At 36.8% G+C, this 26,037-nt stretch overlaps 1 protein-coding gene and 1 pseudogene across 7 annotated transcripts in view; one reads left to right on the top strand and one right to left on the bottom strand.

Moving 5' to 3' along the window:
- The window catches only part of Zbtb20 (zinc finger and BTB domain containing 20), a 357,321-nt gene that overhangs the window by 171,175 nt on the left and 160,109 nt on the right, over positions 1-26,037 (top strand). For 2 of the 7 annotated variants that reach the window (XM_033755905.1, XM_033755904.1), the window contains exon 4: positions 7,950-7,989. The exons of 1 other annotated variant lie outside the window; for it this stretch is intronic. The gene's annotated coding sequence lies outside the window, so the exon portion shown is untranslated. Of the gene's footprint in view, positions 1-334; positions 486-628; positions 650-7,949; positions 7,990-24,918; positions 25,027-26,037 lie in introns of those variants that run through there. 4 more of the 7 variants (XM_010630067.3, XM_033755906.1, XM_010630064.3 and 1 more) reach the window with 4 other exon arrangements.
- On the bottom strand, positions 23,279-24,328 carry LOC104866220 (annotated as a pseudogene).

Raw genomic sequence — 26,037 nt, 5'->3', positions numbered from 1 at the left:
TAGTTTGTGTCGTTCATTTGTGTTCTTATAAAAATAATGGGTTGCAAGATAGAACTACATTTTTTTTCTCTCTCAATCTCTTTTTTAACTGGATCTTTAGAAGTTACATTGGAGCTGAGGTTTTGTTGTTTTTTCCCCCTAACAAAGGTTGAATAATGCTCAAAGGTTTTAGAAGCCAAAGTCCATCTTTAGAAATAGCTTTCTTCTGTAAAGTACTGCCAATTTATTATGTGTGTGTATTTTGACCTTCCTGCTATGGGCTGCCTGTTGATTGGTACATGTTAGTACTTTGCTTATAAGAGTTGGGCAGTAGTTCAGTGATCCACTCCAAATCTGGGCTGTAGATAGAATGGGCTCATTTTCTATTTAAGAAATGTGGCAAACTGCTTTAAATGAATTTGGTTCAGACAAGGTCATTGAAACTGTTCATCTGACCCTGAGTGCTGTATGTAATGGACACTTCTACTGAGCTCCAAAGCTGCAAGGTAAATAGACAGGAAAGCCAGTAACTTACTACCCGTCTAGAGCTTCTCCCGGAGTCTGTTATTGGACTTTCATTCTTAATCATATGGGGCCCCTGTTGGTCATTTAAAGGAGTTGTTCTGTGGTTCTCTTGATGTCTTTGAAGATAGTCCTGGCATTAACAAAAGTGAGTTCTTATATTCTGAACTTTTTCTTTAATTGGAAATTGAGTTTATATGCATAGTCAGTACCAGCTTTATGAAATATTCAGCTAAATTACTTAGACATAAACTAATAAATTGTTAAAATGTTTTTCTCTAGCTAATCATTATGCCAAAACTATAACAGATTCATGTACACTTTTCTTCAATCTATTTGTGTCATATGCACTTGGCAAACTGAAATGATAGAAAAGTACTATATACAGTTTTTTTTAATTTAATAACTAATTATCTGTGTTGTCTAATCCTTTTGTAATTTTACAGTGTATTTTACTAACCTGTGACTCTGTATAATTTTTATGGTCAACATGTTATAGGACTTTGTAGAATCATATGGAGCAAATCAAGACTAGAGAGGTTGTTGAATTCATCCTCCTGACTGGAGACAGAACTGCATTTATTCCGTACTAAATAGATAAAGATCTTTCCTATCTTTAAAGAGCTATGAAGAAAGAAAATTTCTAACTGCTCTTAGCAATCTATTTGATTATTTACCACTTTCATATTTATGATGTTCCTCTTAAAGTCTTAAATTCTTCACTGGACAGTTGAATATCATTTTGCCTTAGGACAAGAATGCTGATCATTGTCCTCTTTGTAAAGACTCTTCCTATAGTCAGAAAACTATGAAGAATACACTTTAGCTCTTTTTTTTCTAAGCTAAATTATGCCATTAAAAATGTACTTTTGTTCTTATAACTCTTTCTATACTTAAATGGCAAAGGGGACTATTTAAAAACTTCTGTCATATATGACACCTCTGAGAAAAGCACTGCATATTTTCACTTCACCGTGCTGATGTGGAAATAGCCACAACTTGTTCATTATATCCTGATGGACAGAGCATTTGTGTTCATTTAACCTTGAGGTTTAAACTTGTTCCCAAAAAAGTAACTGACTCATAGCATTGGCTAGAGCCATGACTAAAGAGCATCAGTTTTCCTAATCTTTAAGCTCATCTTGCCCCCACTCCTAAAATGCACTAAAATTAACTTTTCCTTGACCTGTCTCTGGTGCTATTTATTTACTGATTTAACAACTTTTTGTTCTATCATCTTTGTCTCCCAAAATAGATGGACGGCATTTATTCAACAAACATTGGAGTGTCGTGCTGTGTTTAACACTCTGTGCTAGGCTTTCAGATTTAAGTGTGAACGGTTAGCAAAGGCTCAGAGACATAGATGTTCTCGCATGCTCAGGGAGGAGGAAATGGGCTGTCATAGTATATAAAGAAATGAAACAATTCTAAAACCTGGAGATGGACTGGGGATTTAGCTCAGTGGTTCGGTGGCCTGCCTTGCAAGCACAAGGACCCGAGTTCAATCCCCAGTACCAAAAAAAAAAATAAATAAATAACAAACAAACCTGGAGAGATGGGTTGGAGCCAGATTATGAAAAGCTTTGGGTGTCTTAAATAGCTAGTAGGTAGTGACAGACCGAAAGTAACTTTTTCCAATCTATATTACAGAGCTCTCTTTCCAAGTCTTTAAAACACAGACTTTGCCCATGCTGTTCTCGTGATTTAACAGCTACACATCATTAGGTACAAGTACCTCCTTAATTTATGCATTTTGATAAAACTTTAGTGCTGTAATTTTGCTTGTTGTATTGTTTTTAGACCATCTGAGGGATCCATTTGAGTAAAGAGACCCTTCTGTTCACACGGATCTGGATGTTTCTTTCTCCTTCCTGCTGTGCTCGTATTTATTCCAAAGCCCTCTGTGCTGCTAATATGTTCCTTTCTGTGTTTATACACCAAGGAGACTTGGGATAAGCTTGCCCCGTAATAGGCATAATCTCTTTGTACCAAATGACATTAATGGTAGTCTCTGAGCAGAATTACAACCACGTGCCTCTGATTGGACCACATGATAGCATCAGTCAGATGCTCAGATTCCCCTAAACAGTACCAATTTACAGTGCAGTCAAAGATCCTAATACATCAATCCTTTTGAAATCTATAAAGCTTCAACCTCAGGAATTTGAGATAGGGAGAGAAGAGTTATTTGGAATCAGATTTTAAAGTCTTGCTAAAAATCGTAATGCTAAAGGTTTGGGTCTATTTTAGGAGCTATAAAACCATGCTAAATGTAAACAGATGTAAGGCCCAACCACCCCTCCCAGCGCTGAAGCTTTCTAGTTTCTCAGACTCCTGTAACCTGTAAGAATCAGGAAGGGTAGGAAGACTTGTGTAGGATGGAGTGGAGTGTTAACATTGTATCCTCACAGTGTCTGAGGCTCAGAAAGAGTTCCAGGCCTAATTGCTGAGCTTCCGTTTTAAAATCTTCTCCTTCTATTAACCATTATCTTATTCATCATCTAAATTATTGAAAGTAGACATCTTTCAGGGTCCCAATCATAGCATCTTTATGATTCCTTTATCACTCTTCTGAAAATGAATCCAAAATAGGATGATCTTGAAAAGCAGACCTTAAAGTATGAATGTCCATTTTTGGCACACATGAACTTTTATGACTGACTAAAAGAAATGAAAATACCTGAAGAAACTCATCCATAAGAGATGCTAAAAGAACTAGTGGGAGATTGTGAATGTTCTGTATGCACATTTGAATAAGCTTTCTGTCTGACTTTAACTTGTAAACTTGTGGTGATAGAAAATGAGAATTAAAAATTCCCCAAACCAGGAGGCATGAAATGTCATTAAATCTAGCACAAAATTTCTTGAATATGTGAGATAAAGGAACTCGTATATCCAGAGTGAAGATAAAATATCAGCTGACAAGAATCTATATATCTGGCACCTACACTGAGGCATATGAATCTAAAAATCCAGTAATGCCTTAGCCTTTGAAAATACTGGAAGTTGGAAATGTATTAGGAAAATCAGTAAAAATTTTCTTCCTACTATTCAGCATAATTTCCACAGAAGAATTCAATACAATACTTGTGCAATAATAAGGAGATATTAAAACATTATCTCCACCTGTAGAAAACAAAAATATAAACTCACCTGTCTTCTAAAGAGAGTAGTTGAAGAAAAAAGATTGGAAAGATTAAAGCAGGTCCTGTTGGCCCACCTTTTATCAAAACAGTTTTAAACTAGGTAAGTGTTGAACTTCAATTCATCTAAATCGCTCAGCTCTGTCATCAGTTCTGTGACACATTCTAATTTTCTGACTCATTTGTGGTGAATAAGCGCTCCCTTTTCTTCTCATAGTGCTTAGAGTAACCAATTTTGTGAATTATGATTACTTATTTTAAAAAATTCAGCTATTGTTGTTTTCTCTATGTGAAGTTTGTCTGTTATGCAGTAAGTCCCATGTGTAGAAAAGCCCTTGGCCAGTAACTTTGCCTCGGCTTGGAGTTAGTTAAGAGGAGAGACTGACAACCCAGATTCCGTTTTTAACCCAGCCAGATACCTCAGTTGGCAAGCAGCTCAGCGTCCTCACCATAAAATGGGTATAATAATAGCTTTCCTTACCACTGTGAAATATTTAGAATGCAATCAAGCCAAACCTATCTCCTTCCAAAGAAAAGCTTAAACCAGCCTGCATAATCCTGAATGAGCCCAGATTTTAAGGGGAAGCATAAAGTGGGAAACACCTAGAGGTAGTATAATTTAGTGGTTAAAAGAAAAAAAACATGTAGACTTTGGAGTAATACAGACTTACATGCTAGCAGCTGTGTGATTTGGATTTCTCAAATCTCCTCCCTCCCCCAATAAATTGGAAGCATCAGTATTTTCTTAGTGAGGATAGGATGATATAGTGTACCAATGCTTCTCAAACTCTTCCACTTGGGTGATCCTCAAGATAGTGATCCTAGTGCCTGCTCAGACATAGCCAGACACAGTGGACTTTTCAGTGAGGCCTCATGTGTCACCCTGAAAATACATGCAAATTTTGCTTTCTACAGTGTATTCTTCTGTTTCACCAAATTGGAAGTTCTGTAAGGACAAGACAGAATCTATTCTCCTTCTCCTGTAACATCCAAGAGACAGTTGTTGCATAGAAGAATGCATTACAAATAAGAATTTAAGTTGCCCACAAAGAAAACTGATCCTCCAGGAAGTCAGGCATGTCTTAGTATTCTGAAGCTTTGTGCATGCAGTGTTACACTCTCCATACCCCAGGTATAAACAGTCGAACTGAAGAATTTTACTTACCAAACTGCCTGAAACCACAGAAGGTACTCAGTAAACTTTAGTAACTTTTTTTATCATTATAATTTCTCTGTTCCATGCTTCTCCACCATGGTATAGGTTTGTACCTATGGGCGATTTAAAAAGCAAATTATAAAAGGCTATGAAAACAGGTGCCTGGGAAGCATTAAAGAAGCCCATGTATCTCTGACATGCTCACCCACTTAGAGCTCTATTTCTATGTGTCTTCCTTACTTTGGGGTTCAGCCTGTTGTGTTTGTTAGAACTTCCTAGAAGCAATGAGCAGTGAGATTTAACAAGGGTTTTCTTTCCTCTCCCTCAAGGCCGGGATAAGTAACCTGAAATTCATAAGTGAACCTTCATGGGGTCTGGGAGCTCCTTGAAACTTGGTGTTTTTGAGTTTTTCCTGGAGGAGTTTGCACAGGAATCTGTATCACCTCCAAATGTCGGAAACTCCTGCAAATATTATGTAGATTGAAATTAGAACTAACTAATCTTTAAAATTTCAATTAATAATACTTTCAGTTCCTTGGATATTAATATTTTATAAAAATTTCTACTTGGAAATCATAAAGCTTAGACTCTAAGTCACCCCTTCCACTGTATTTTAATGCCCTGAATTATTTGGGCTATAAAGTTTTATATTCTCTGCTTCTTACCATATCTGTTTGTTGATCCTAGCATGCTTAATGCAAATGTTTTATGGACAGCTCTTTGAATTTTAGATATAAATAATTTGCAGACATATCAGGTGAATATCACTAAAGTGGAAAGGATGTATATCTATAACATAACCATTTGGACTGAACAAAAGTAAATCTCTGCAGATTAATACACATCTTCAAAATTTAAAGGCATCTTGTAATGCAATCAATAAGTAGGAGTTCTCTGATGTTAATGAACATTTATGAATTGTGTAAGTCTGTGAGATTAAGTTTTAGCCTTAGTATTAAATTTGGGATCAGTATTATTGGTTTGCATTAATATATAAGTACAATTACATTCAACAAAATCTTCAGTTTAACTTGGTTTTGAATTATGTTAGACTGACATATACTGTGATTTTTCTCTTCATCTTGGATTCCTGTCATTGACAGCCTCTGTGTCATTTGAAATCAGGAAGGATCACTTTTCATTCCAGACCTTTGTTGTATTAGTCAATCTAGGTACAATTTACATCCATCTCTTTTGATCACATCAAAATTAATTTTGACTAATTTCATGAATAAAATGCTCATTGAATTTTAGAAAATAAAGTTACATGTTTAGACATATGAATATAAACACTAAGTATAGTTAAAAGAGCATAATATATTATTGAAAGTCATTGGATTTATAACATGCCACAAAAAAAGTGTTAACAACATATTTTATAGAAAACTGCTAGCCATATTTTTTGTCTTCTCCTGAAAGATTAAGAAAGCAACCAAAAGAGTGGTGGGGAGGGGGTTAGAGAGCAGAAAGAAAGAAAAAGGTAGAGAAGGAAAGAGGGAAAAAGTAAGAAAATGTAAACTCAACAGTTGAGTATCTTGCCTTGTAGAAAAGAAAAAATTTAGAGCCTTCAAGTCTTTCAATACTAGTTTTTATTTTGTATTTCAAATTTGAATGAACTTTCAATAAATCATACATAATCTTATTATCTTGCTTAAACTTTCATTAAACTCATCAATTTTGTGAAACAATTCGAAAGCGTGGGAGACCCCTAACCTCTCTTGCATTAGCCTGTATTGTGATCCAGGCTGCAGATTTTCTTAACTCTTCACATCCCAGTAGGGCACACCTGCTTCTTACCTGCATACATATGGGCAGGTTTCACACTGACCATGCACAGGAAGCCAGTTCTTTGGAAATTTCTACAGTGGTGACTTCATCCAGAAAACATGATGGAAATGAAGTCTCTATAACTGTTAGTTTTCTGTGTCAGCCTTTTTCAGTACAAAGTTATTTTATCAGGTCTTTCTACTTGACCTCCTTTAATGAAGTTTGTTTTGCATATCTCTGGATGCCTTCTGTGAGTGGTTAAAATTCATCCTATCAGACAGACAAGAATTCAATAAGTATGTGTGAAGTCCTTGATATGTATATATATATGTATATAGTGTGGTCTAAATGGAATGACTTGTTTTATTTTTCTCAGCACAATTATTTGGTTTATTAATTTCTAATAGATTTTCTGTACCCTATTTGTTTTCTTCAATATGAGTCCATCAAAATAATGGTGGACAGACCAGTCATATGCAAGTTCTTTAGCATGTGATTTAAAGATTCTGAAGGAGAATTTTTAGATTTTAAATATAGATTGGGGAAATATTAAGGTCAACTCCTACTATGCCTATAATTTTTATCATTACAGATACATTTGCAGGCACAGACACTGTAGCTTAAAATCACTTTGTCTTATTACTTCCTACTAAGCTGGTGAGATAGGTGGAGGAGGCAGGATCAGAGTGGGAAGCCAGGACACCAAGGCTGACTTAGCCAAGTTCTCAGTGTTACTGAAGGTCAGCAACCTGTGGACATGCCAAATTGTCTAGAGGATCTGTGAGGGATTTACCATTACCAGATTTTTTATCAGAATTCAACTCATCTTTGTCAAAATGTGCTGAAATTGGTGAGGTTCTGTGTAAGCACAGCTTTTTACCTATTTTAGTTAGTACTCCCCATTAGAACTTTTTGCAGTGACAGAAATGTTCTGTCTCTGTGCTCTTCAGTGAGGCAGCCACTAACTACGTTGGTTTTGAGCCCTTGGAATGTGGTTAGTGTGACTGAATTAACTAAATGTTTAGATATTTTTCTATTAAATTTTAGAGAATTTTAATTTTAAAAAGTAATGGACTGGGCTATTGTATTGAACATCAGGTTCTAGAACAGATACATTCTGACACAGATCAGAAGCAAATTGACTGTGAAAGATCTTGGCATTCCTTGTGCTGAGAAGTACTTGGTCAGTTGTCATAGCAAGGGTCACAGCTTTGGAAATTTTCTGTGAGGCTGGATCTCTTTTATTTTGAGCTACAAGTGACAAAATGGGATCCTTTGAGGAAAAAAAAAACAGTCCCATTGATGCTTAGACTTGTTTTTCTTGTCCCCACTGTATCATTAGTTTTGTGTTTAATTCCTTGGTTTTTTTCTTTGTTTTTCAGTTCCTTGACCATCAGTTTGTTGCCTGCTCCTTCTATTTATGTAAGTAAGAGTGGTTTATTCACCTTTTAAAAAATTGTGTCAGATTTGGGCAATGTTGGTCTTTATTGACATGTTTTGTAGTTGACTTGATCTCTGGCATTTGTTTAGTATGCACTAGCTTCTTTCATGTTTGGAGTTGAGGCTGTTGGTAGTGGTGGTATGTTACCATCCAGGTGGGAGCTGAAAAGACCAGTGGCCCAAGCTATTGTTCTTATATAGACTGCCTTTTACTTGGCCACACTGCTGTTTTCAAAAATCACTGCTCTTCTTAACTGCAGCTTACATTTTTCTATCAGATATCAGCCGTGAGTTGGGCTACTAGTGCACAATTATTTATTCTTCAGTTTCTCACCTATCTGTAGGCCTAACAGTTTTTAATTTAACTTCTAGATCAGAGGTGTCTTTTTACTAAGGAGTATAAGACTGCAAATTAAATAGGCTAATTTTTTGTGCAAAAATTTTAAAGTTTGGGGGGAATAAAAGAAATCTAGGATTCATATGTGCCAATAGGCATATAAAAGGTACCATTGTATTTTAGAAAAAAGATGAGAAGTTATTGGGAAAAAAAATTTGATTTCAAGTGAAAAATCTTTTCTGATTGTTGTTGTTATTACTAGAACCAAACCAGGCTGAACTGCGAGGGTTTGGGTTTGAATACTTACTTTGAGTTTCTTGAAAGAGGTTTTGGGGCAGCAAAACCAAAAAAATCAGCCACCACAAAAGGCACTGCCCAAGAAATTCTACAGTGAGTGACAATCACCTGATGTGATAGATAATCATCAGCATCCTTCTTGCTACATCTTACCCTGTGATTCATATTGTCCCTTAAAAAGTGTATCTTATTTCACTGACTCTTTACTCCACAGTATTTTGTGTGTTGTAATCATCTGTACAAAAAGGAGGTCAGCATGGCTTTCTTCCTTATGTGTGGCTTCCGCTAATATTCCTATGAGCTAGTAGCAAATATATTTAGGGGACCTGAGACTTCCAAAGGATTTTGAAGCTATAGTCTAGTTTGGCATTTATTTGACAGAGAAAGGCTGCTGCTATCTGTGATGCATTCATGCAGCAGAGGTGGGTCCTACTTGCCCCTGACACATCTCGTTACTCCCTGTTCTTGGTGTTGATAGAGTAGATCTGTTAAGGCTTTGGAAGATGGCAGTGTGCATACTTATTGTTACCACTTTATTTATTTACGTCCTTTTCCTCAGTTACCTAGCACTGCATATTTCTAGTCCTCTGACTGGCAAATCATTTTCTGCTACAATTCTTCTGTGTAAAAACAGTTCACATAATAGCTCTGTGTTAGACAAGGCATTAATCCTCACATCACCGGAATGAGTCAGCACCATGCACTCCTGCCTGCACAGCTCATCTATTATGACGTCAGTGCTTGAGGGCAAGCTTCAGACACAAGAGTATAAGAGACCTGTGTCACCTATTAAAAATCGAGGAGGAGAACTTTGAGATAAAAGATATAATTGAAAGTCTGTGTCTGGCTCATAGGAAAATGTAACATTAATTCTGTGCTGCATCAACCATCAGCCAAGCAGCTTCTAGAGAGAGAGAATTTTTTCTAACCCAATATAAGAGGAGGGCAAAGGCCTATGGTGACTTGATAATCCATTCATGTCCTCATGACCTTGTCCCACCCCTGGGTCATAGTTCATGCTCGCTTTGATTTTTCCACATTCTGAGGTTGCTTTTATGCCGGCAAGGTGACAGTCCTGCTGTCCTCAAATGGCCTGTGGACAAAGCTGATGGCTTCAGGGATGGAGCCTCGGAGGCCCATCAGAAAAACCGGAAGCGTTCCTTGTGAACAGATCAAAACATTACCTTCCCAGTGCTTCTCACTCCAAGTGACTTCTCTGGACAGGTGCAGAATTCTGCAGTTTTGACCTCTCCTAGGCACTTCAGTTAGTCCAATGTCCCAATCTGGATTTGACCCCAAGTTCAATAGGAACTGAATAGCTGCCAGATTTTTTCCAAGAGTTTTCCTTTCAGTTAGTCTTTAACAGAAGCAAACAAACAAACAAAAAAAGGAATTCACCATAACGTACCATATTGTCTTGAAGCAAGTAGCAGAGATTCTCCCTGTTTGGGAAACCCAGTTCTTATAAGTTGGGCCTCTCCACAGGTCAAACACATCCTTCAGACAGTACCTTTCTGTATTGAAAACCATATGGTAAGTTAGGATAATTTACTGCTTTAGTGATACTCTCTGTTAAAGAAAAGACATTCTTCTATCGCAGTGTCCATCTCCCTGTCTTACTGTCACCCAGACAATCAATCACCAGCCTCTTTGATAATCATCAGAAAATGCCTTAGGCTGGGCTCTTCCACCTTCATTAGATTGATAATAGTCTCCTACCATGCTTATAAAAGCTAATACTACTGTTTGTCTTAGTTTTGATTGATTATCACCCATAGATCTTTATTTATTTTCAGTCAACAAACATTTGTGGAAAACTTGTTACTATGCTATATTCTGGGAACTCCAAAATAAATAAGACATGATCCTTTTTTAAAAGATGTCACAGTATAATAGGGAAGTTAAATAAGTGAATAAAGACTATCTGATGTGATAGTCATAAGAGTGTAGGTATACACAAGATATACGAAGAAGAATCAGAAAGGAGTGCCCATCTGTATGTGGGGAGGTGCCCAAGATGATTCTTAAAGTCAAAACAGTGAATAGCAGTATACCAACTGGACAGAGGAGAGGTAGAGAAAGAGGATTCATAATCAGGTAAACACGAGAACATTTATAAAGTGAAGAGGCATCGAGTTACAGCCAGATCCATAGGGCTGAGTGGTTTTGTGTTGCTGAAGCATGGTAAGGTGATCAAAAGAGGAACATGAGAGATGGAGCTGGGAAAGCAGGCAGGCGGAAGATCACAGAAGAATGTGTACACCATGCAAAGGAGTTTGGACTTCCTTCTGCAGGCTCAAAGAGATTTTAAAGAATTTAAAGCAAATTTACATTTTAAAAAGAGCACTCTACTGCTAGAGATTGCTGACTAAGAATAGGGAAACTGGGTCAAAGGTGAAAACCAAGAACCCCAGCTGTTCTGTAGGGCTGCAGTAAAGAAGAGAGGCTATTTGGGAGTGTTTACATAGGCATTAACATTTGCAGAATTCCAGCATATCTTGGTCCACTACATAAACCTTGCCTTTTAGGAGAAAGGTTAATTTGTTGTATGAGGCCAAATTTCGACCAAAATACATCCTCATGGAAGCTTCCCTTGAGAATCTCACCTTACTCCAAGCTGCTTCAGGTCTCCAGGGTTATGGATGTCCTGCCCAAAGCAGGCATGAGGCAAGAGGAAAGGGAGCAGATAAGAAAGTGTTGCTTTTCTTTCACCTGAAAATCAAACCATTTCCTAATAATGTCTCCTAAAATCAATTAATGCCCCAATTTCCTATTGTTTTCCTATTGCTGCTTTTTCCGAGAAGAATTTTCAAGCCATTGAACTGAATTGCAACTTATGCACAGCCGGGTGTTGAAATAGTAAAGTATATTCATCTCTTCTCTCCGAATGAGAGTTCACCATAAGTGTGCTTTTCTCTTGTTCACTTTGGGCTGCCAGGACAGTTTAAAGGAAATGTTCAACAGCTTATGTCTTGTGTATCCTGTTCGTGAGACAAATGGGAGAATCTGTGTGGGTGTGTTTAAGTCTTCTCTATATTGCTTCCTAGAGAAAGGTTTGAGAAGATGAACAAGATGGGGAGTAGGGACCTACTGAAAGCCCAGGTCCCTCAGTGACCTGAGTGCAGAACATAGGCTGGTGATCAGATGGTCAATTATGTGTTTGTCAAAACACAGTGGGCTGCATTCCAGCCTGCCAGCTTTGGAGGCCCAGCTTCTGCCAACCAAATGTCATCTGGGAACATGCAACACTGGGCACTGTGAAGGAGTTTGAAATAGACCACGCCACAGCCAACCTACTGCCACTCTTATAGCACCAATATGGCATGCACAGCCGGGCCCCATGTTTCAGAGCTCAGGAATTCACTGTACTAAATTCAGGAGGTCAGATGGGTTCATGTTTTCAAAGGCTGTGTTCTCTGCTTTGAACACTGTGACTTGCTCCTCAGCAATTTCCAGGGGATTTTTCCAGTCCAATGTCTGTGGAAACTACTCTTTTTGTGATAGTTATGAGGACCTCGTAAATGTCCTAGAGGACAAGGGAAAAAATAAACTTGCTCTGACAATGACTGTGATTCCTATAAGGGATTCCAACTCTTAGGAAATTACATTAAAGGTGCATAGCTTTTAAAATATCAGGAACCACCTTGGCAACTTATAAAAAGCAGAAGGGCTTTGCCTATTTTATAAGTGATTTGCATATACCTGCATAAATAATGTCCCCACCTGTACTTTTATGCATTTAGGTTGAATAAATTAAATTCAGTGATCTTTAAAATATTCACTGTCTTTCATTGCTAAGACACCATTTTCAGGACCCTTCCTCCTCTTTTTTTTCCCCCCTGTAGTGGTACTGGCTGTTTGTTTTTTTTTTCCCCCCAGCTAATTCAGAGAATCAAAACACTGTGCAGACCAGTCTACCAGGAGTGTCATCTCCCTCTGCTTGAATTTCCCTTAATTTTCTATCTGTCAAGCCATGTTCCATATATTTTTTCAGGAGAGGAATGGTAGAATCTATTACTAAAATGAAAGCATGGCACATGCTACCTATGTGTATACTCAGACTTTTCTTTCTTTGAGAACTGCCACAGCCCCTTCAGAAACAGTCCAGCTGCTTAAGTTGGGCCTTCAAACTGAAGCCTGGTCAGTAGGCCAGTCTCAGCCACATTCATTCCATAAAAATTTTTTTTACTGGTGCCGGAGATCAAACTCAGTACCTTGTTCTTGTGAGGCAGGCATAGTCCCGCTGAGCTAAATCCCTGGCCCCAGTAAGATATTATTAAGCACATACTATGTACAAAGAATCCTGTCTAGTGGAGAATTAAAATATAAATATAGGACACTGTCCTTATTGTAAAGGAATTTGAAATTGAGTCAGAAAGCTCAATTACTGTGGAATATTTTGTATGTTCATAAGACAGCAAATGTAAGTTCCACAAAGAACGATTTAGTCCAGAAGGAACTATAAGATTTCATTCTTGAGATCTTGAGGGCTAAAAATTTACATGTAAATATAAAATGTGATTCAAATGGATCTTAAAAAGTGGCTAAAATGTGAAAAATATATAGAGAGAATGATGTGTCAAACAAAAGCATTGGGATCTTTGATCAGGTTTACAAGTAGCACTATTCTTCTTCACCCACGTTCTAAACCCACTGAAAAATGAGAAGAAAGAGTGGACAGCTGGGGAATCAAGATTCTGTAAATGTAGGTTGAAGAGTATAGGAAAATGGGCTCACTGACGTCCTTCCCTTCACCATGAACTTTGAAAAACTTTCCCAAGGGAAATTTGGATCTGCATATAAGCAGTGCTTCCCCAGGTCATAATGCCCACTAGTCTAAGTAATAAAGAAGGGAGAATGAGGCTAAACTGTACTTACAAATTGATAGATCAATTCTATGTAAATGAGAAATATAGACCACAGGCTGTTTTACAAACAAGATGACTTTTTGCCCCCATGGAGAAGTATGAGGAAGGAGGCAAACATCTTCTCTCATACAGTGTTTAGAAAACTTCTGTGTCAAAACTAGGAATGAAAAAGATAAAGTCTTAACCAACATGGAGATCCATAAGCTGGAAAATAGGATCAAGTGAAATGAACTGGAAGTAAGATGAAAATGCAGAACTGAAAGGCCAGAAAACTTTTTTCATCTGTCTGAGGAGTACCCTGGGACTAGAATCAGTAGTCATTGTGGTTAGCCAAGTGCTAATACTGAGGACTGTTTTTGGGTGTCTCAAAGTTACTAACATCAGAACCTGGAGTAAGAGGCAAAAAAAAAATAATAATAATAAGGATGATGATAATGAAATAAGTAAAGCCTACTAGGAAGAGAAACACAAACACTTGTATCTCTTAGTAAACTAATAATAACAATAGGATAGAACATGAGCATAACATTTATTGAATACTTGCCTTGCTTTAGGTACTACATTAAATACTTTTAATGGCTAAGTGATTTAACTTATAAAATTATAATATTAAGTACATGCTGTTATAATAAAAACTGCAGTATTAAGTAGATGATGTTAAAATAGTTGTGCAGATGAAGAAATTAAGATTTAGTATGTTTGAGTAATTCTTCCAAGAACATTTAATTAGTAGAGATAGAAACTGAATCCAAGACTATCTGTTTTAAAACCTTGGCTAAACTTCATTAAACACAAAGTGATTAACTACTAAATGCTGAAGATACAGTGGTCAGATAAACAGACATGGTGCGTCTCTTTCTGGAACTTACAATCTGGGGAATAGAAGACAGATACTAATCAAATGATCACACAAAAGAACTTATATCTTACAAACCGTGCTTACCACCCCAAACTGAAAGTAACAGATGCTCTAAGAGCAAATGTAAGAAGGGCATCTAAGTGAGTAAGAAGTTCAGAGGAAGCTCCCCTGATAACGTGACATTTTAATTGACATCTGAAGATGAGAAGCAAGAAGCAAGGTTGGATAGTAGGAGAGTATTACAGGAAGAGGAAACTGTATGGGTGAAAGTGCTGAATATAGCTGGATCGAGAGAACAAGGTGGAGAACCGCCCCAGTTGAGGGTGTGAAGATATGCAGGGCCTAATGATACTAGGCCCTTTGTGACCATATTAAGGATTTTGATTGCTATCCTAAGGATGATGGGGAAGTAAACTAAAGGAAAAGTGGCATGACTGATTTTGGTTTTTATGAAGATGTACTCTTGGGCATTCATCCGGAAAAGATGGAAATATAACTACACAAATACTTGTACATTAAGGTTCACAGCAGCTTACTTATATTAGCTCAAAACTGGAAACAACCCAGTCACTTTCAGTAAGTGAATAGTTTGACTAAAGAGTCTGCTGTTACATATCTATACAGTGGAATACTTCTCAGCACTGAAAATGAATGAACCATTGAGACACACAACAACTTTGATGAATTGCAAGGATATTATACTAAGTTTAAAAATCCCAATCTTAAGATAAAAAACTATTACATAAACAGCACTCTTAAAGTGGAAAAATAATAATGATGGAGAAAGATTTGTGTTTGACAGGAGGCTAGAGTAAAGATGGAGTTAACTGGCTATAAAAAGGTAACAGAAGGATCCTTGCAATAGAACTGACCTACTGTTTGTGGTGGTATTTACATAAAGCTACACATGTGATAAATTGCCCAGAACTAAATACACACAAAAGCATATATAAAACCATTGAAACTTGTGTCAGTATCAGTCTCTTTATTGTAGTGTTGTAGTATAATTACATAGTGTTACCTCTGGAGAAAACTAGATGGAGGAACTAACACATCTCTCCATATTTTGTCTTAGAAATCTACAATTACCCAGGAACTAAAATTAGGAAAGAGAGAAAAAAAGACAGGGGAGGGGAAAAAAGAGGGAGGAAGGGAGGAAGAGAGGGAGAAAGGGAGGGAGTGAGACAGACAGAAAAAGAGGTGGTGGGAGAAAGATATCTAGCAAACTTCGTTGTGGTGAATGATTATCCAAAGTGGATAAGGGGATATCAGTATGGAAGCTACCACGGTAAACCAACTAAGAGATAAAGTAGGACTAGGACAGTGACCATGGAAATAAATGGAACAGAGAGAAAAATACAAGACTTTCCCATGGGTTGAGTTCTTTGAGAAAGATGAAGTAGATAAAAATAGCAACTATGACTCTCACTTTTTGCCTTTAGAACTAACTGTATGGAGTTGGTGCCGTTCACAATTATATAAAATATTGAAGGAAGACTAGGGTAGAGGAGACATCATAACTTCTGTTTCTGAGATGGTGAGTGTGAGATGCTTTTGATAGATATAAGCAAGCATATTGAAATAGGCATTTTGATACATACAACTGGAATTTACAAGTAAAATGGAAGCTGGAAATAACTGAAAGTAATCAACTGTAGTGGTAAAAGGAGCTGTTGGCATGAATGATACTACCTGTGAACAGGGTTTGATTGCAGACAGGGGCTAAAGTAACTCAATGTTTAATCAGCTGGTAAAGAAAAATAAAATCTGTAAAATACTCTGAGAAGAAAAGCTAAAATGGTCATAGAAAAATCAAAACTTAAATGCAGAAATCAAGAGAAGAGCATTTCAGGCATAATGGTCAGCAGTATGTTGTGCTCCTGCAAGGTCATTGATATATTGACTTGGAGATTATTGTTGACCTTAGCAAAAACTGTTTTTGTTGAAATGAATTGTAACTTGTTTGTAATGGTATGAGGAGGGAATGAGAGATAAAAAGAGAGAGAGATGGCTTATGGTGGATAACTCTTAGGAGTTTTTCTGTGAAGGAAAGAAAATGAGCTAATAGGGTTTTTCCTGAGGGAGCAAGTAATGGCCAAAGAAGGTTTGAAAAAAGTGGAACCATTGTTGTTTGTTTGTTTTGTATTGTTTTGGATTTTTTTTTAATTTTATTGAGTTTATTGGTACATTTTAGGGATACAGTACAGTTACATTCATTGTTGGGATAATGTACCTCTACATGGCAAGTCTTGATTCTCATTTTTCCCCTTACCTCTGCCCTCCCTTCACCCCCTCCTCCCCTCCCCATCTACAAACACTTTATTTTCATCTTTTCATTCTCTCACATTTTTTCTTTTCCCTTTTTGTTCTTCCCCTACGCATCACACCTTCCCTACACCTTTAGCTCCTTTCTTCAAATTTCTAAATGTCAGTAATCTTATTAGAATCTTATGCATTGTTGCAGAATATTCACACCAGGGAAACTATTTGGTATTTACACATGTGTGACTTATTTATTTCACTTAGGAGTATATCTTCAATATGTATCCATTTTCCTATGAATGAATCTATTCTCTCGCTCTTTATGGCTGAGTAATATTCCATTTTATAGAAAAACCACAACTTCTTTATCCAGTTTCCAACGGATGGGCAAATAGGTTGTTTCCAAGATTTAGCTATTACAAACTGTGCCGCTATAAACATGGGTGCACATACTTCTCTGTGATATGATTCTTTTAGTTCTCTTGGAAAGATACCCAACAGAGGGATGGCTGGGTCAAATGGAACCTCCAGTCCAAGCTCTTTGAGGTATCTCCATATTGATTTCCATAGTGGTTGCACTAGTCTGCACTCCCACCAACAATGGAGGAGGGTTCCTTTCTCCCCACAACCCCGCCAACATTTGTTATTGTGTGATTTCTTGATAGCAGCCATTCTTTGTGGGGTGAGGTGGAATCTCAGTGTTGTTTTCATCTGCATCTCTCGAATGACCAGTGATGTGGAACATTTTTTCATATATTTTCTTGCTGCTTTTACTTCTTTGTCTGAGAAATGTCTGTTCATTTCGGATGCCCATTTTTGAATTGGGTCTTTATATTTGGGGGGACTGATTGTTTTGAGTTCTTTATATATCCTTGATAATAGTCCTTTGTCTGAGATACAGCTGGTAAAAATTTTTTCCCACATTGTAGATTGTCTCTTAGTTGTGCTAATGGTTTCTTTTGAAGTACAGAAGCTTTTTAGTAAGATAAGATCCCAGTTGTTGATTCTATCTGCTAGTTTTGGATTTTTACGGGAGGAAAATAGTTATTCAGTGTGCTGAAGAGAGAGAAAGACATAATGATTGGTAATGGGTAATTCCTGAAACAGCAATAGAAACAGCACCTTGAATATAAGTGAAGCTACAAAGGAGGGATGCCTCATCTCTTATTACAAGGAAGAAGAACTAAAGAAATGGGACAGATGCCAGCCCAGGGTGGTATGTAGGTTTAGTACTGAAAAATTACAAGGTTTTCTGCATCATGGCTTCAAAAGGGCAAAGTCCTACCAAAAATAATGGAGGAGGTGGGAGATCTGATAAAAGTAGGGATTTGAGATAGTTCTGGAATCAAGTGGAACAAGAAGTTAACAAAAGAAACAGGATTCTATTTGGCAGGATGTAAGATCCAGCTGAGTCTGGTGAGTTAATGTTGATACCAATCTATTTAGTGTGATTTTCTCCAGCAGTTCAGTGATCAACATGAAAAGATGTAAGAAATGTGTATTTGAGTTCAAATTATGATGGGGTTTCACCAGTTTGTAAACAGGAATTGCAGTTTTAGTTTCTCTTTTAGTTTTGGGGTTTTTTCTCCTTCTTTGGTTCTAGTTGAGAACAGTGTAGAAGCACAGTGAAAAGTCTCAGCTAAATTATCCAAGCATGTAGTGGGACCTACACTTGTGTTTGATCCAGAAAATACCATTTCTGCCTTCAAAAAGCTGCAAGTCTAGGGTGGTCTGAAGGTTGACATCTGTCTCAAGAGACTAGAAGAGTTTATTAATCTTTGCTAAAAGACAGGAGCACTCACATCATCCCTTTTCTTTCTTTTACCAGCTCCTTCCTCTCCTCTACCCTCCCTACCATTTCCATTTCCAATCAGTTTTTCTTTCCTCACAAAATATCTCTACCTTGTTGCTGAGCCTCTAATAAACTTCATACATATATGAATGACACGTCTGAGTTTTCTCACTATCATTTTGTTAAAATATATCATTTAGAAACAATTAGATCATCTATTTGAAGCGGTGTATAGTGTGATTTTCAGAGCCAGCATCTAACTATTCAAACAGGTTATTTAAGAGGGAACGAGAGATGAAGGATGGGTAGGTTAGAGACAGAAAAAAAGAAGGAAGGAAGGAAGAAAAAATTGGGGGAAAAAGAGAAAGAAAGCTAATTACAAAAGACTTTTAGGGAGTTGAAAATGGAATTCTAATTTGAAATGAATAGTTTCTGTCTCTAGTGTTGATCTATACCATCAGCTTCCAAAGCAGAAACCTGAAGTAACCAGAGTACTATAGGTGGATGAAATTCCAGCTGCTGGCAGATTTTTTTTTTTTAGCTTTTAAAAAAACTGTATTAATACATATGTACGTGCAGTCTATAATGATTACATTCCTTTGTGGTGTTGATATATGTACAGAACACATCTTAATTTTTTTCACCTCCTTTTGTTCCTTCTCTTTGCACTCCCTCCATCTCTTGATTCCGTTCCCATTTTAAAAGATCTGTCTCCCTTCTTGCTATTATCTATTTTTATGTTGCAATTTATTCATATTTTAGGTAGAAACCATGTGATATTTAAACTTGTATATCTGCTTCATTTAACTCAGCATTGTACATTTTCCTACAAATGACTCATTTGTCCTTCCTTATGGCACAGTAGAGCTCCATTGTGTGTAAATACTACATTTTCTTTATCCATTCATCTGTTAATGAACATATAGGGTGCTTCCAAGATTTAGCTACTGTGAATTGTGCTGGTATAAACATGGATGTGCATGAATCACTATAACATGACATATTTAACTCTTTGGGAAAGATACCAAGAAGGAGAATAGTTGGGTCAAATGGAATTTCTATTTTTAGTTTTCTGAGGAGTCTCCATACTTATTCACATGGTGATTGTACTAATTTACATTCTCACCAGTAGAAAGGTTCCTTTTACCCACACCGTCATCAGTATTTCTATTATTTTATTTTTTATGATGGTCATACTTTCTGGAATAAGATCATATCTCAGTCTTGTTTTAATTTGCATTCCTGTAATGGTCAGCGATGATGAATGTTTCCTAATGTATTTATTGGCCATTAGTACATCTTCCAAGAAGTGTCTATTCATTTGAGTTGCCCATTTTTTTATTGGGTGTTTTATATTGGGGAGTGTGTAACTCTTTTGAGTTCTTTATATATTCTAGATACTAGTCCTCCATCTGAAGAATAGCTGACAGTCTAAGAGAATATATACAGAGGATCTGAAGAAGGTGAAAAAAATCCTAATTTCCGGTAGAAGTAGAATCCTTTTCTGAGATTTATTCTCAGAATTATAAAATGATAGTTTAGAAAGAGTTAATACCATAATGCCTTTCCTTTATTAAAGCACATTCCATTCTACTAAATTCCCTTTAGGAAATTACATTAGGACCGTTTGACTCAAAATTAAATTGCAGATACATCTGGGGTAAAATTTACCAGCTTTTGAGTGAAGCAGCTGTATTTCTTTAATATTTGCTTTCTATATGATTATATAATTCATAATTATTGTAAAATATTAAGAAAGCATGGAATAAGCAAAAACATCCATAGTCCCATTACATAGAAACAACTATTATTGACAAATTTTTAGATCACCTTTAAGTGTCTTTGCTAGACTTTAACATAATCGTGCACATATTTCATACATAAGGTTGTATCTTATTTTTAATGCAATATAATAAATACTTCCTGGTGCAACTGCAAAATCTTTATCAGTATCACAACAACATCTTAATATTATGTCATGTAAAACTCTAAGGATATACATAATTATCCCTGCTAATAAGTTATTTCTATTATTTAAGCTTCTGTATATCTTTAAAGTATGCTCATTTCAGCAACACATATACTAAAACTCTTTAAGTACTATGATGTAGCAGCTCAAATGGTTAAGATTGAAGGAAACTTGAAATAGGCAAGAAACTGCTTTTAAAACAGCTACTAATTACTAATGGCTATGAAAATCATATTAGAATCTCTAAGTAGTTTTTGCAGGGTTTGTTTTAGAGTTGCCTCACAATAAAAGTTCTAAAATTTAATTCTAAAATGTTTATATTTATGTTTGCTTGAGCTTGTTAAGACAATGGTATATATAAAGAACAAAGCAAAATTATTTCAAAGTTTCATAGTCCAGAAGTAAGCACTATAAACACTTGGGAAATATATTTTCATACATATCTATTTATGTGTTTCTTTTTCTTTCTTCCTTTGCCTTTCTCTTTCCAAAGTGAAAGAAAAGGAATCTTATTGTTTTGTAATCTGCTGTTTTTATTTAACATTATAACAGTTATTTTTCCATATTAAAAATATAGATCTATATTAACTTGACAGCCACATTGTACTCCAGTGTATGGATAATATATTGACTTAATCACTTATTGATGGACACTTGAGAGGCATAGAAGCTTTTTCTTACTAAATAATTCTACAGTTACTATCTTTACACATAAGCATGCATGTATTTTCTTTTCCTTATTGAGTTTATTGGTACATTTTAGGTATACAGTACAGCTACATTCATTATTGGGAATGCATATATTTTCTTAAATGTATTTGTCTCAGTATTTCCTTAAGTCAAAAGTAAAGCTACTATAGTAATATATATATAAATATATATATAAAATTTATACAATTTATGCTTGTACCATCAAACAAAAAACCTGCCCAATCTCTCTGCATTTTCATTAATTCTCAAATGTAACTTTTGTCATATAAATGAGTATTTTCATATTGGGAATATGAGATGCATTTTCCAGGCATAAAACTAAAGCACGAAATTTAAAGTACAATACATTAAATTTTATTATATATAGATAAATATTACTATGACAGAAAAATATTTTTAAACTGGAAAAACTATTTTTGACATACCTCATGTCTTGAGTGGTATTAAATCAATAGTTAAAATGTTTACTACTATTATTTTCAATTCTTTTTTTTTTTTCTTTTTGTACCGGAGATCAAAACCTTGAACTTGTAAAGCAGGCAGCAACACCGCTGAGCTAAATCCCTGGCCCTATTTTAAATTATTTTCTAAATGTGTCACCATCCATTGTTTACTAAATGTTTATGATTTTAATTACTTATATTACCTTCAATCATTTTATTATTTTAAAAATGTTTAAACTTTAATAAAATCTTTGGAAAGGACACTTGTATTTGCACAGTCTAACAAATGTTTGGTTGATTAATCTCATTCTTTGCTGCAAAGATGTTGCTACCTAAAGTCCTTTAAACTGTGCTCCTTATGCTCCGATGGCCACACCTACCTTCACAGCTCTCCCTGGGGAGTGTTGTGTGGCACAAACTAACCAGTGAGGGGATCTATGAAGTTTCTGAGCAGGAGCTTAGTACTTTCTGCTTGCATACACGTATGTTGATCTGTCATCACCATCCTCCAAAGCAGCAGGTGAAGTTTTCACTCACATAAATGTCAGAATGCTCATCTGCACTCTGCCATCAGACCCCAGCTTATCAGGAAGGGAAAACACACACACACACACACACACACACACACACACACACACACACACACACACACTGGCAACATTGCCCGATCCATGTCTCCAGGGCAGCATTGATACTATTCTTCTACCAGAAGTAGACAGAGATTTCTGGATGTTCTCATAAATAAAATGCTAGAGGCCATACCAACAATGTCCTTCACCTTTCCCCCTCTTTCTGTGACTTCCATGTGTATTACCACATACTTAATGCAATGGAATATTTTTCAGCAACTTCAGGGAAAGTGAAAGACGCTAGAGAAGCAGAAATGCCAGGCTGACAGCATCACGCTAGCATCCGCAGTACAAACTGTAATAGAGTGTCTTCCTTTTGCTTTAGGACAAGGAGCATCTGGGTTCTCAGACTTCTTTGATTTTTTTCAAAGGTGCAGAAGTTGTTTAAGGCTGTTCTCAGTTGTTATTATGATTTAAATCTAAAAGTCCCCAATGCCTCTTGTACTCATAGGTGGTTTTTTTAAGGTTATTGGCTTATGGTGGTTTACAGCTGACTTGCTGTTAGAAAGAGGGAGTGCTGGGAAGAGGGGGGGTCATTGAGGTGTGTCCTGGAGGGGCAGATCTCCCTCCCCAGTTTCTCCTCCACACTTTCTCCTTCCTGTTTTTCACACCATGAGCAGCTCTCCTCTGCCATACCCCTCTGTCATGCAGTTTTGCTATAGAGCCAGCCAACTATGGACTGAACCTCTACAAACTGAGAGATAAAATAAACCTTTCCACCTTTAAGTTGCAGGTGTCATTTATTTTGTTGTAGTAATGAGAAAGTGACTTAGTAATAATTAGAGCATTCCTTAGCACAATAGGTTCAGTTGCAGATGATAAATGATGGCATGTGCCTCAGGGTATTCTCACCCCTTTTGACAGAAAATTATGTATGTGAAAGTACTGTGTGTCTTAAATCTATAAACAGTGTCCACAAAGGAATCTGAAGCAAAAAAGAGATGAACATGTGAAGGATTTGGTGGCAATCCCTGAAGGCCAACCTAAAGGGATGGGAGTGACCAAGCCATGCCTAGTAAATAGCTTTTTATTATCATTATTAAATCATGCTCTCTTTTCTTTAACTAAGCAAAGACCTCTCCAACACAGCATCTAAAGACCATTTCATCCACTGCTCTCTTTGGCTGCCAGCCTCTTATCTCTCTCTCTTCAGCAGTGGTGAGGGGGATTCCTTTTTCTCAAGGAAGAGAAATCCATGGCTTGTTGCCCTTGCCAGTAACAAAAATTTTGGAGAGCTGGGTGGCAAAGCTGTTGCCATTGGCATCTTTCACATGAACCACATCAAAAGAGCCAGGACACTTCTCCCTGTTGGTCATCATGCCAATTCTTCCCAGATTAGCACCTCCGCTCACCATACACAAGATACCAGTGTTGAACTTGATGAAATCAATGATCTTGCCAGATGCCAAATCAATCTGGATGGTGTCACTCACCTTGATGAGCGGATCAGGATAGCAAATGGTGCAAGCATCGTGGGTCACCAGATGAGGGATCCCTTTGGTGCCCACAAAGATCTTTCTCACTTTGCACAACTTGTACTTGGCTTCCTCGGTGTAATACAGTGAATGGCAAAGCGACCCTTGGTATTGTAGATCAGATGGAAATGCTTTCCTGTCTTGTCAATACTGATGATATCCATAAAGCCAGCAGGGTAGGTTATATCAGTTCTGACTTTTCCATCAATCTTAATGAAGTGCTGCATGCAAATCTTCTTTACTTCATCCCCTGTCAAGGCATACTGAAGTCTATTCCTCAGGAAGATGATAAGAGGCAGACATTCTCTCAGCTTATGGGGACCAGGGGATGGATGAGAAGCAAATATACCAGTCAAGTTATACAGCATCCAATGCTTTGGAGCTGCCACACACTTCAGATGTGAAAGTACTGTGTGTCTTAAATCCATAAGCAGTGTCCACAAAGGAAGCAGAAGCAAAAAAAGAGATGAACATGTGAAGAATTTTGTGGCCCTCCCTAAAGGCCAACCTAAGGATGGGAGTGACGAAACCAAGCCTAGTAAATAGCTTGATATCCAATTGAGCAGTCAAACCCCAGGAAGTGTGAGCATGTTGTCATGAGCTTGCCTAAGTGCTGTGAGTGGCACTGTTAGAGACCAGGAGGTTGGCTCTGGTGGCTGAGTGTCCCATTCTCTTAATAACACCCTTAGAAAACTTTACATATTATACACCTGTTCTGTAACATAGCTTGTATTCAGAGGCAGAACACAGAAATGATGAATAATAACATTGTTATTAATGGTACAGTGTTTCTTATGTATCTTTCATCCTTTTCTTTCCTTTCCCATGCATGGTTGTCTGTTCACAGGTGCAGTTGAGTGTGTATATGTGTGTGCATATATACACAAGATATATAATTCATATATAAGCAACCTACTTAGTCATTCCACTAAGATGCTTGCAGAGGTAAGTTGTACAAGAAGATTTTGTAGTGATAAAATTAAGATCTTAGGTCCATTTAGTTCTTTAATACACTCTCTGTCATCTCTGTGTTAATATTCCTTCCAATATGGAGAATTTGAATACAAATTATGCACTGGACATATCTACCTTACTCCTATGCAAGATAATTATTTTTAGATATTTATTTAGAACAAGCCTCCCTGCTTGCTACATTTGCAGAAGGCTAAAATGGGTTCTACCTTTAGTTTACTCTTCATACATTTCTAGACTTTATGATATGTACAGAAAAATTATCAACTCTAATTTAAAATTGACCGTATATTTCAGACAAGAGAAGTATGTGCCTCATGATGGTGTATGAGTAAAACATATGGCAAGTCCTTTAATGGTGTCCTTGAGTCCAGTCCTTCCCAGCCCGATCAATGGTACATAAAGGTAATGGTAAATCTCCAATCTAAATAATTTTGGGAGAATTTTTTCCCTGCTTTTACCTATCACTGTCATGCTTGAATAATGTCCAGTACATTGATTCTTCATCCATAAGCATCCCACACAGTCCTCTAGTGCTTTCACTAAAATGAAAATCTTAACACTACTTATCTTTTCCAGTATGTATAAAGTTTGTTGATTGGTTGTCTGTACACTATCTACCCACTTACAAAGAGCCAAGGTGTTCCTAGCAATCATTGACATTATTGAATTAGTCATCTTTCCTGTCTCTGGACACAGTATCTAACCCCCACAGCTTAAAGGAGGAAAAGTTTAATTTAGTTCACACTTTAAGCAAATTTAGTCCATCGTTATATGGCTCCAAGGCAAGAATATCATGTCAAAAGGGCATGGCAAAGCAAAGCTGCTTAGTTCATGATAGCAAGGGAACAGAGCAGGGAAATAGTGGCAGAGAGGAATGTGCAGGGGACTTCATGTAGTACCAAAATCCATGCCTCCATCACCCACACATACACACCCTAGGAACACGCTATATGAACCTGCTAGGTGTTTATTAATCCAATGAAGTTGATATATTAAGATTAACAGTCAATCCATCACTTGTCAACTTCACAACCAAACAAAACTCTTTAAGCCACATTTATTTTCCAAATAAACACAATACTGAGTTCATAATTCTACCTAACAAAATATACCTATCCTGTGTATAACCAGAAACACAATAATTCCATTCCCAAAGTCTCAACAGTTCTAGTATTTTTCAGAAATCCAAGTCCAACTCTCCTGTGGAACTCAAAACAAACTCTTAACTGCGACCCTCTGTAAAAATAGAAAACAAGTTACATAATTTCAAAATATAAGGACACAGGATAAACATTTTCATTACAAAAGGGAGGGGATTGAAAAAAAATCGGACCAAAATAAGATTAAAATCCAGGAGGGCAAACATTAAATCCTATAGCTCCATGTCCAGAATCCAGAAATATGGTGGTAAAA

The sequence above is a fragment of the Fukomys damarensis genome, unplaced genomic scaffold (genome assembly GCF_012274545.1).
Source record: "Fukomys damarensis isolate Sample0158 unplaced genomic scaffold, DMR_v1.0_HiC HiC_scaffold_24, whole genome shotgun sequence".
Lineage (NCBI taxonomy): Eukaryota > Metazoa > Chordata > Mammalia > Rodentia > Bathyergidae > Fukomys > Fukomys damarensis.
Note: the sequence above shows the minus strand (reverse complement) of the source record. Positions and strands in the feature narration are given on the sequence as shown.